We start from the raw sequence: 10,418 nt of genomic DNA on the forward strand, positions 1-10,418 counted from the left end.
CTCACTAGTTCTGGCTTTCATCTCTTCAATTCTACTCATTTGTACTTTCAGTGTATTGTCCATCTCTGATATTTTATTATTAATTGTATGGACCTCTTTTTTGCAGGTTTTAATTTTTTTCCCAATGTTTTATCTATATTACTTGACTGTTCCTATATATTTTTCCTGACTTCTTCTTTATTTCTCTCAGCCCCTCTGTGGAGCATTTGCATGCACCTCAATATCATTCTCCTGAATTCCATCTAAGGCAGTTCCAAAGCCTGCCCTCCTTCAATGGGAAGTCTAGGTCTACTTCCAGATGATTTGTTTCAGGTACTCTATCTTATATCTGAACATGTGCTGATATCTTAAGTTACATAATCAGATGCGTTTTCAGTAATTAGATGAATGTGTGTTGGTGTATTATTAAGCTTGCTGAATGCTTACAGGTAGATCAAGAAGTGGGTTTCCCGTTTCTTATTACTCAACTCAGAGTAACTTTATCAGGTATTTGCTCTCTATCTGGTATATGGTAGCACATTTGCTCTTGCCTGAATGGTTATACTTTATAGGGTGTGATTGTAGCTTGGTTATATGACAACAATAGTTGTGTCTTCTTGGGTAATGTAGAGAGAGAAAGAGCTCACCCAAAGGTGAACGGAAGACCAAACACAAAGCAACAACAGTAAAAACACTGAGTGGATACTACAGTGTATAATAATAATAATAATAAAAAAAACACACACACACACAAAATACACACACAAAAAAAATCCCTGTAGCAAAATATGAGTATAACTTTATTACCTCTCTCTCAACTTCTCACTTTCTTCAAGGCTGCCTGAGAAATTTCAAGATGTTACTGTTGTTTCTTATGACATAACTGAGGTTTTAATTTTCAGCCTGTTTCCTTTGTAGTCTGTCTTTATCCCTTTCCACAACTCCATTCAGGTGTTCCTCTAGCTGTTCTGGGAGATATTTCAGTTTTAATCAGTTCCTATTGGCAACTACCACTTTTTGGATTCTGTGCACAGTGTTCTTTGCTGAACAGATTCATACACATGTATAGTAAAACTCTCTAGAAGTAGGGGGTTGTCCACTCACTCAGGAACTCTCTCTAGACTCAAGAGTGGAGGTGTGTAGACAGCATGGTACACATGAACAGAAAACAATGTTCATACTTTTATCTCCAAGGATTGGTCAGACCTCTGAGGAGGGAGCGCGCCTCTGATCCTTCACCAGCTCTGTCATTCCCAAGATGGCCAGTCTGGGACCTGCAGTCAGCCACAGATCAGAAAACACCACATTTCTTGCTTCTGCTACAAATCCCACTAGCATTAAGCCTTCTATCTTTCTAAATATTCCTTTATATGCAGTTCAGAGTTCTGGTACTATCCTCTAAGGCTGCTCTATCTGGTATTCTCTGCTATTGCTGGTGGAAATCTGCACAGCATGTCTCTCTAATCTGCCATTAAACTAATATCGTCCTGGAATACAAATTAAAATCTTTCAACAAACTGAAGCAACACTGGAGACACTCAATTGTGCCAAGAAATTTGAAAGAAAGCAAGCTTGCCAACTAACTGGAATAAAGCAAGTATCCTTACAACTGAACTAATAAATAATATCATAAAAAATGGAGAAAAAATTGGAGGTGTCATTATATAAAATAAGGATCTTTGTTTTCTTCCATTTATATATATTGTTTTTGCTGTTAAGGGCCATTGAATCAGTTCTGACTTATGGCAATTCTGTATATGGTTTCAGTGGAGCAGCTAGTGGGTTTGCAGTTCAATTCACTTTTCCATCTAGTGCTTATCCTATAGTGCCACATTAGGACAATATATATATATATATATATATATATATATATATAGTTGTTAAGTGCCCTCTATTCAGTTCCTGCCCATAGCAACCCTGTATAGGGTTTCCAAGGAACCCCTGGTGAGCTTGCACCACCGACCTTGGGTTTCAAACCTACTTTGTAGTCCAGCCCATTAACCCACAGTGCCTCAGCAAGACTCCTTATATATGTATGTAATTGATGTCTGGGACTGAAGTGGCTCTATTCTTTATTCTATAATCACTGAACTGCAGTTGAGTGCTTATCCTACAGTACCACAATCTGGAGAATAAACACTAGACTGCAAGGTTAGTGAGAGCCACAAGGTCGGTGGTTCAAATTCACTAGTCACTCCTTGAAAACCTTATATGAGGTCGCTATGAGTTGGTACTGACTCGACATTTAATAACATCAATGGTAACAAATATGAAAATGGTAGAAGGAGGTTGTAGGAAGAAAAGAAAAAAGAAACAATAAACAAAGAGTTATTTAGAGAAACTAGATATTTGTAATAAACCTAGATATTTGTAAATAAGTGCAGGTGAAGGAATGAAAAATGTTTGTCTTTGTATCTAGGCAAGAAGAATTTTATTAAAAAATCAATCATTAAATACACAGTCTAACATCTATAAACAAATTAAATGTCTATCTTGATACCCTGTACTTTATTCCTATAGATTTATAATGTGTATCTCATATATGATGTGATATATACATATTATTTAGTATTGTCTAGTCCTGGTGTGGCGCTATGGGATAAAGATTGGACTGCAAGGTGGATGTGAACCACAAGGTCAGTGGTTCAAACTCACCAGTAGCTCCTTGGAAACCTTGCACAGGGTTGCTATGAGTCAGAACTGACTCGACAGGACTTATCAAATAAAAAACACACCTGGTGTGCTGCTGTAGGGTAAGCATGGTACTGCTAACCACAGGTCTGAAATTCGAACCCACATGTCTCAGATAACTCTTTGCAGGCTCCTTATGAGTCAGAACTTACTTGACAAGACTTAACAACAAAAATAACAACAGTCATTAAAAGGAATTCTGGTGTGGATAAGCACTGGACTACTAAATGTAACATAAACTGTTAATATCCACCAGCTGCTCCTGGGAAACTCTGTATAGGGTCACTATGGTTCAGAACAGACTCACCCTCAAGTCAGCACAAGTAACTGCATATTTTATTTTTAACACCAGATTGTCTGCCTTCTTCTATCTCTCCCTATCTTTCTTCCTTTTTTCTCCCTTCCTCTATCCTTGATTCCCCCTCTGTCCATTTAAATAAATAAGTATAATAATGTATATGTGTGTTTGATATCTTTGATGTTGCTTATAAGCTCCAATTTTGGATACATCTTGTGTTTTATAAGGAAATATATTTGTTTCATGTCTGAAGAAGTGTATCAATTTTAAATATAACTGAATATCTGTCAAGCAAGGATACTTCATTGTTTGTGGAAGTAGAACTCTCTGCTTATACATCTCAAACTGCAGATTAAGATTAAGTTATAGTTTGAGACTGTTATCACTGGTTCCATCTTGATAATGTTTGATAGTGTAAAATATCTAACCACATGCATTAGATAAGGCTGTTTTCTCATTCCTGGAGGTAGTGCTGGATCTCCATGTGGAAATGAGTCTATATAAGGAAATACATTATTCAACTCTTGGGGGGGGGGCAACAGAAGGCAAATGAAGTATACAAGAATTTTATGAGATATGAGATGAAGAACAACTAATACAATTATGCCTGCATGACTCAGACTGAGAGGAAGTTCACAGAAGGTGAATGTTAAATTTTCAAAGGAAATATTTCAAAGAAAAGCAAATACTTAAATGAAATCAGTCCTTCTCATAATTCAGACCTAGAAGTTTAGTATTTTAAACCCAGAACTGGTAACTTCACTTGTGAAAGTCAGTTTTGAGACATAGTAGAACAGTTATCTGGGTCTCTCAGTTTAGGTTAAATGGCCTTTCGGGAACATTTATAAAAGATCCTTCAAAACTGAAGAGATGGTAATCTATTTTGCTGTTACCTACCAGCATTAATTAATTGCATTTTTATTCCATTCCAAACTGGTCTTAGAAAAAGGCTTAAGTCTCCATATTCTACTCCTTCACCTCAGAATTTGTAAACTCTTGAGAATTGTATGGTTAGAGGAATTAATTCTAGGGTGATTTCAAAGACCTTTGAAATGACAACTTGCTCTGTATCTTCTTCCTGATGTGAAGAGAGCTATGATCTCCACTATTTTTTGTTTTAACTAACAAATTGTATTTACATCCAAACTGAGCACCTGTTGTAAAAATTTTTTTAAAGTGCCTTTCTAAAATAGAATCTCAGATTTGAAGAAGAAGAAGAAGAAAAAAAGTCAAAACCCAAAATAAAAATTACTGATAATGCATAACAACTCAACTTTTATAATCCACTACTTTCTCCCCAACTCCAGCTACAAGCCAATTGAAGATTCTTCTAATAATTAGTACAGAAAAGGGAAAAAGAAATTTAAGAGATTGTGTGGTGTCATAGATTGAATTCTGTATCCCTAAAACATGCATAAATTTGTCTGGGAAATTATTGTCAGTGGTTTAGAAGCTATGTAATGATGTGAGCACCCCCATGATGTGATCTGACGTCATCATGCCCCTGTATGATGTAGGAGTATTAAAATGTGAGTCAGCACAAATAATCAGGTCATGGTCCTGACACAATGTAAGAGGAGTTTACCTGGAATGTGGACTGTATCACCATTTATCTTACAAAAGATTAAGTAGAGATAAAGGAGTAAAGAGGAAGGGACTTATGACTGTCAAGAAAGAAATCCAGAAGGAAAAAACGTTTTTGGACTCATAGTCCCTGTGCTAAGAAACTCCAGTTCCCAGGGGAAAATTGCTGCCAGGACACACATAGATGTCCAGCAGATGCTGGGCCCACAAATATTGAAAAAAGATAAGGACCTTACCTTAGAGCAATAAATATTAGATAGCCTTCTCCTAGAGCTGGTGATCTTATATCAGACTACCAGCCTCCTAAACTGTGAGAAACTAAAGCCAATGAAGGGAATGAGGAATTAAAATAGCTGAATAGAATATTTCAAAAGGAAGCTTGAGAAGACAAAGTCAAGTAGTATGAAATGTACCGAGACCTGGAGTTATAAAGCCCAAAGGGACGGACACACTTAGCATGTCTCAAACTGAAAGAACTGAAGAAACAATTTAAGCCTAGACTTGAAATATTGAAGGATTCTATGGGAAAAATATTGAACGGTGCAGAAAGCATGAAAAGAAGATGGAAAAAATACAGAGTCCCTATGCTAAAAAGGAATGATGGAAGTTCAGCTATTTCAAGAGGTGGCATAAGTTAAAGAACCAGTGGTACATAAGGAATAAATCCAAGCTACACTAAAGGCATTAACCTAAAACAAGAAACAAGGTTCCAGGAATTGAAACCACACTCGTCAATCAGTTTGTTGTATTGTCATGGTTTGCATGTTGCTGTGATGCTGGAAGCTATGCCACCAGCATTTAAATACAAGCAGTGTGATCCATGATGGACAAGTTTCAGCTAAGCTTCCAGATTAAAACAGATCAGGAAGAAGGAGAGGCAAGTAATTCTAAAAGTTTACCCACAGAACACCTTATGAATAGCAGCAGAACCTTGTCAAACATAATGCCAGAAGATGAAAACATTATGAATAACATTAGAATATTGCCAGAGATAGATCCAAAAGATGAGTCCATCAGGATGGAAGCCACTCAAAATATGACTGCAGAAGAGCTGTCTCCTCAAATAAGAGATGTCACTGATGCTGGGAATGTAATAAAACTTTTGGTACCTTCATTTGCTAAAGGATCACAACTCAGAATGTGAAGAAAAAGCTGCAAATATTATTAATAATCAGAACATGGAATGTAAGAAGCCCTATAGCTAGGAAAATTGGAAGTTGTCAAAAATGAAATGTCAAAATGAAGATGTGAAAAAATATATCTATATCTACATCCTCACTAGGCTTTAATGAGCTGAAATAGACTGGTATTGGCCATTTTAAATGTGGACATCATTTGTTTTGTTAAGCAAAGAACAACAGATCGAGAAGGATCGCATTGCACTCATCATAAAAAAGAATATTTCAAGATCTATCTTGAGGTATAATGCTGTCTACCCATACTCCTACAATGAAGACTAGTTAATACCACTATTATTCAAAACTATATGCAACAACACTGAAACCAATGATGATGATATTGAATTCTACCAACTTCTTCACTCTGCAATTGATCAAATATGAACTCAAGATAAACAGATATTTATGGGCTATTAGAATGCAAAATTTGTAAACAAAGAAGGATTGGTAGTTGAAAAATATGGCTGTGTTGATAAAAATGATTCTAGAGATCACATGATAGAATTTTACAAGACCAATGACTTATTTATTGTAAATATATATATATATTTTACAAATATATATATATATATATATTAAACAACATATATATATATTAAACAACATAGAAAGTAACTATACACAAGGGCATCAACAGATGTGATACACAGGGATCTACTTGACTACATCTTTGAGTAGGTTGTTGTTGCTGTTAGGTGCCATTCAGTCGGTTCTGATTTATAGCGACTCTTTATAGGGTTTTTAGAAGAGTTTGGTGGGTTTGAACTACCAACCTTGTTGTTAGCAGTCCAGGCCTTATGCTATTGTGCTAAACCAGGAATGTTGTTGTTGATAAGTGCTTTTGAGTCAGTTCTGACTCATAGTGACCCCATTTAGGGTTTCTGACCTAGTGGTTCAAACTGACTTTGCAGTACAGTGCACCATTCTGCAGTGCTACACTAGGCTTCTAAGCAAATAATAGTTTTTGTTGTTAGGTTCCATTGAGTCGATACTGACTCATAGCGACCTTATGCAAGGCAGAACAAAACACTGCCCGATTCTGGGCCAACCTCACAATTATTGCCACGCTTGAGCCCATTGATGCCACTTTGCCAATCCATCTTGCTGGGGGTCTTCCTCTTTTTCTCTGACCAGCCACCTTATCAAACATGATATAATTTTCCAGCAACTGGTCCCTTTTGACAATATGTTTGAAGTATGAGAGGCGAAGTTTGGCCATCCTGGCCTCCAAGGAGCACTCTGGCTGCACTTCATCCAACACAGATCTGTTGGTTCTTTTGGCAGCCCATGGCACTTTCAATATTCTCCTCCAACACCATAACTCAAAATAATCAATTATTCTATGGTCTTCCTTATTCACTGTCCAGCTTTCACATGCATATAAGGTTATTGAAAATACCATGGAGTGGGTCAGGTGCACCTTATTCTTCAAGCTGACATCTTTGCTCTTCAAGACTTTCAAAAGGTCTTGTGCAACAGATTTGCCTAATGCAATACGTCATTTGATTTCTTGACGGCTACTTCCATGAGTGTTGGTAATTGATCCAAGAAGAATGAAGTCCTTGACAACTTCAATTTTTTTCTCCATTGATAAGAGTGTTGTTGATTGGTCCAGTGATGAGGATTTTTGTTTTCTTTACCTTGAGACACAATCCATACCTAAGGCTGTGCTCTTTGGTCTTCATCAGTAAATATTTTAAGTCCTCTTCACTTTCAGCAAGCAAGGTTGTATCATCTGCATGTTGCAGATTGTGAATGAGTCTTCCTCCAATCCTGATGCTACGTTTTCTTCATAAAACCCAGTTTCTCATATTACTTGCTCAGCATACAGGTTGATTAAATATGATGAAAGAATACAACCTTGTCACACACTTTTCCTACTTTTAAACCAGTCTATGTTCCCTTACTCTGTTTGAACAAATATCTGCCTCTTGGTCTATGTGCAGTGTCCTCATGAGCACAGTTAAATGTTCAGGAATACTCACACTTTGCAATGTTGTCCATAGTTTGTCATGATAAATACAATTGAAATCCTTTGAGTAGTCAATAAAGCACAGTTAAACATCTTCTGCTAATCTCTGCTTTCAGCCAAGATCCATCAGACATCAGCAATGATATCCTTCATACCACATACTCTTCTGAATCTGTCAGGAAGTTCTCTGTCAATGTATGACTGTAGCCAGTTTTGTATTACCTTTAGTAAAAGTTTACTCTCCTGGGAGATCAAAGACATTGTTGGATGATTTCCGCATTCTGTAGGGTCCCCTCTCTTTGTAATGGGCACAAATACGGATCTCTTCCAATCAGTTGACTAGGTAGTTGTCTTCTAAATTTCTTGGCAAAAATGAATGAGTGCCTCTACTGCTGCCTCACTTTCTTGAAATGTTTCTAATTGTATTCCATTTATTCCTGATGCCTTGTTCTTTGCCAATGACTTCAATGCACCTTGGACTTCTGCCTTCAGTATCATTGTTTCTTGATTATATGCTACCTCTTAAAATGGTTGAACATTGACCATTTCTTTTTGGTACAGTGACTCTGTGTATTCCTTCTATCTTTTTTTGATGCTTTCTGCATCTTTGAATAATTTGCCCAGAGAATCCTTCAATAATGGAAGTCAAAGCTTTAATTTTTCTTTAGTTTCCTCAACTTGAGAAATGTTGATCATGCTATTTCATTTTGATTTTCTAATTTGTGATTATGTGTTCCATTTTAATTCTGACAATTTCCAATTTTCTTACATTTCATACTTTTTATATTCTTATAATTAATGGATGTTTACAGCTGTTTCTCTTCATTTTGAGCTTTGCCCCATCAGTAAATGAAGGCCCCATCAGCAAATGAAGGTCCTGAAGGCTTTACTACATTTGTATCATCACGGTCAACTCTACTTTGAGGAGGCACTTCTTCCCAAGTCACATTTTGAGTGCCTTCCAACCTAAGGGGCTCATTTTCTGGCACTATATCTGATGATGTTTCACTGCTATTCATGTTTTTCAATGATTAAATATTCAGAAGTAGTTCATCTCTCCTTCTTTCTAGTCTGTTTTTGTCTGGAAGGTCATCTGAAACATGTCCCAATGGGTGACCCTACTGGTATTTAAAATACCCATTGCATAGTTTCCAGAATCACAGAAATTCACTAGCCTCTACAGTATGAAAAATTGACAGACGAGTGGTTGGGAGTTTTAATTTCACATAAATTATTCATCTTGATAGTGTTCCACATAAATCGTAAGATTTCTTCAGGTATATTTCCTCTCTTTTTGTTTGCCCCTGTAGTGGATTAATATCGAGATATTTTTCTTTAATTTTAGTAATTTGACCTTTCATAGATTCAATTCTGATTTACCCCTTCAGTGTGTTATCTGTTTCTTAAATCTTAGTGTTAATCTTCTGACTTTCCACTTGGTCGTTTTGTATGATTTCTATTTTTTCATTTATTTTGCTAGTTTGTTTCCTGAAGTCTTTTATAGTCTTGTACATATTTTTCTTGACTTATTTTGCAGTTTTCTTGATTCTCACCATTGAGAGACTTCTCAACCTACTAAAGGTGTCTAAATAGAACTCATTTGACTTCCTTATCAAGTAGTTCTGATACCATTTCTAGTATTATATTTTCTAACTTTGTATTTTTGCGTGTTTGAGACACTGTATCTTATTTCTTTCTGTAAGCTGAAATTGTTTGTTTTCTCTGAGACATTGTGGGTCATATTTTCATTTAATTGATGATAATATAGTAATGTGTTCTTCATGTACTCACCACCTGTTTCCTAGTGGGTGTGGTAGAGAAAGCAAGCATTAACATTTGCTATTCTCTATTTGGATAGTGCAGTTAAGGACAAGTTCATACACATCCAGAAACAGGTCATGTTTCCAGTATCTGTCCCCAAGCAGATCAGGAGTTTCACAGGAGGGGGTTTCCCTGGCTTCTGTGTTCATGAGGGTGGGGACTGGCCCTAGGCTACCAGGATCATACAGGAACAAAGGAGAACTGCACCTCTCTTGATGGCAACATCCAATAGCTGTGCCTGCAAATGCTTAATATGACTGCACTAATTCAGGCTAGATTACAGTCTGTCTGTTTTTTTTTGTTTGTTTGTTTGTTTTTTTCATTCACACTACTTAAGTTCTGCTTTCTCTTCCAGTTTGTACTCAATACAGCTCTCTGTCCAATCTTCTGATGTTCTGATGTTCCAGGATAACCATCTGCATTTATGTCACTTACTGTTGATGTCTTTGTTGCAGGGAGTCTGCTCAGTGCATCTACCTACTCTGCCATCTTGCCCTGGATACCCATGAGACTTCTCTTGAATGCTGAAGTGTGTTTTTGAAATGTTCAGTGGTTTAGTTACATTCTGTGTTAAGTATGTAGCTATTTCCCCTTTATTTACTTTCATCTCCTGTTTCATCTCCTGTTCTCTCCATCTTATAATTGTTTCCTAACATTATAGTTTTAAATTGAATGTTCTACAGTTTGTTATAGAAAAGTGATCTGCTATCAAAAAAACACTGATAGAGCACTCCCCTGACCAGTGGGACAGGTACGTGAGCTCGGGAGAAATACGGGACAGGGTCACAATAGGGGCCCCAGCCTGGTAGACAGACAGCTTTTGGGCAAACATAAAACATTAGGCGGCAACTCTATGAACTTGTTTTTTTAAAAGAACTAACAACTGAGAAGTTAC

Source organism: Chrysochloris asiatica, unplaced genomic scaffold, assembly GCF_000296735.1.
Source record: "Chrysochloris asiatica unplaced genomic scaffold, ChrAsi1.0 scaffold00335, whole genome shotgun sequence".
Lineage (NCBI taxonomy): Eukaryota > Metazoa > Chordata > Mammalia > Afrosoricida > Chrysochloridae > Chrysochloris > Chrysochloris asiatica.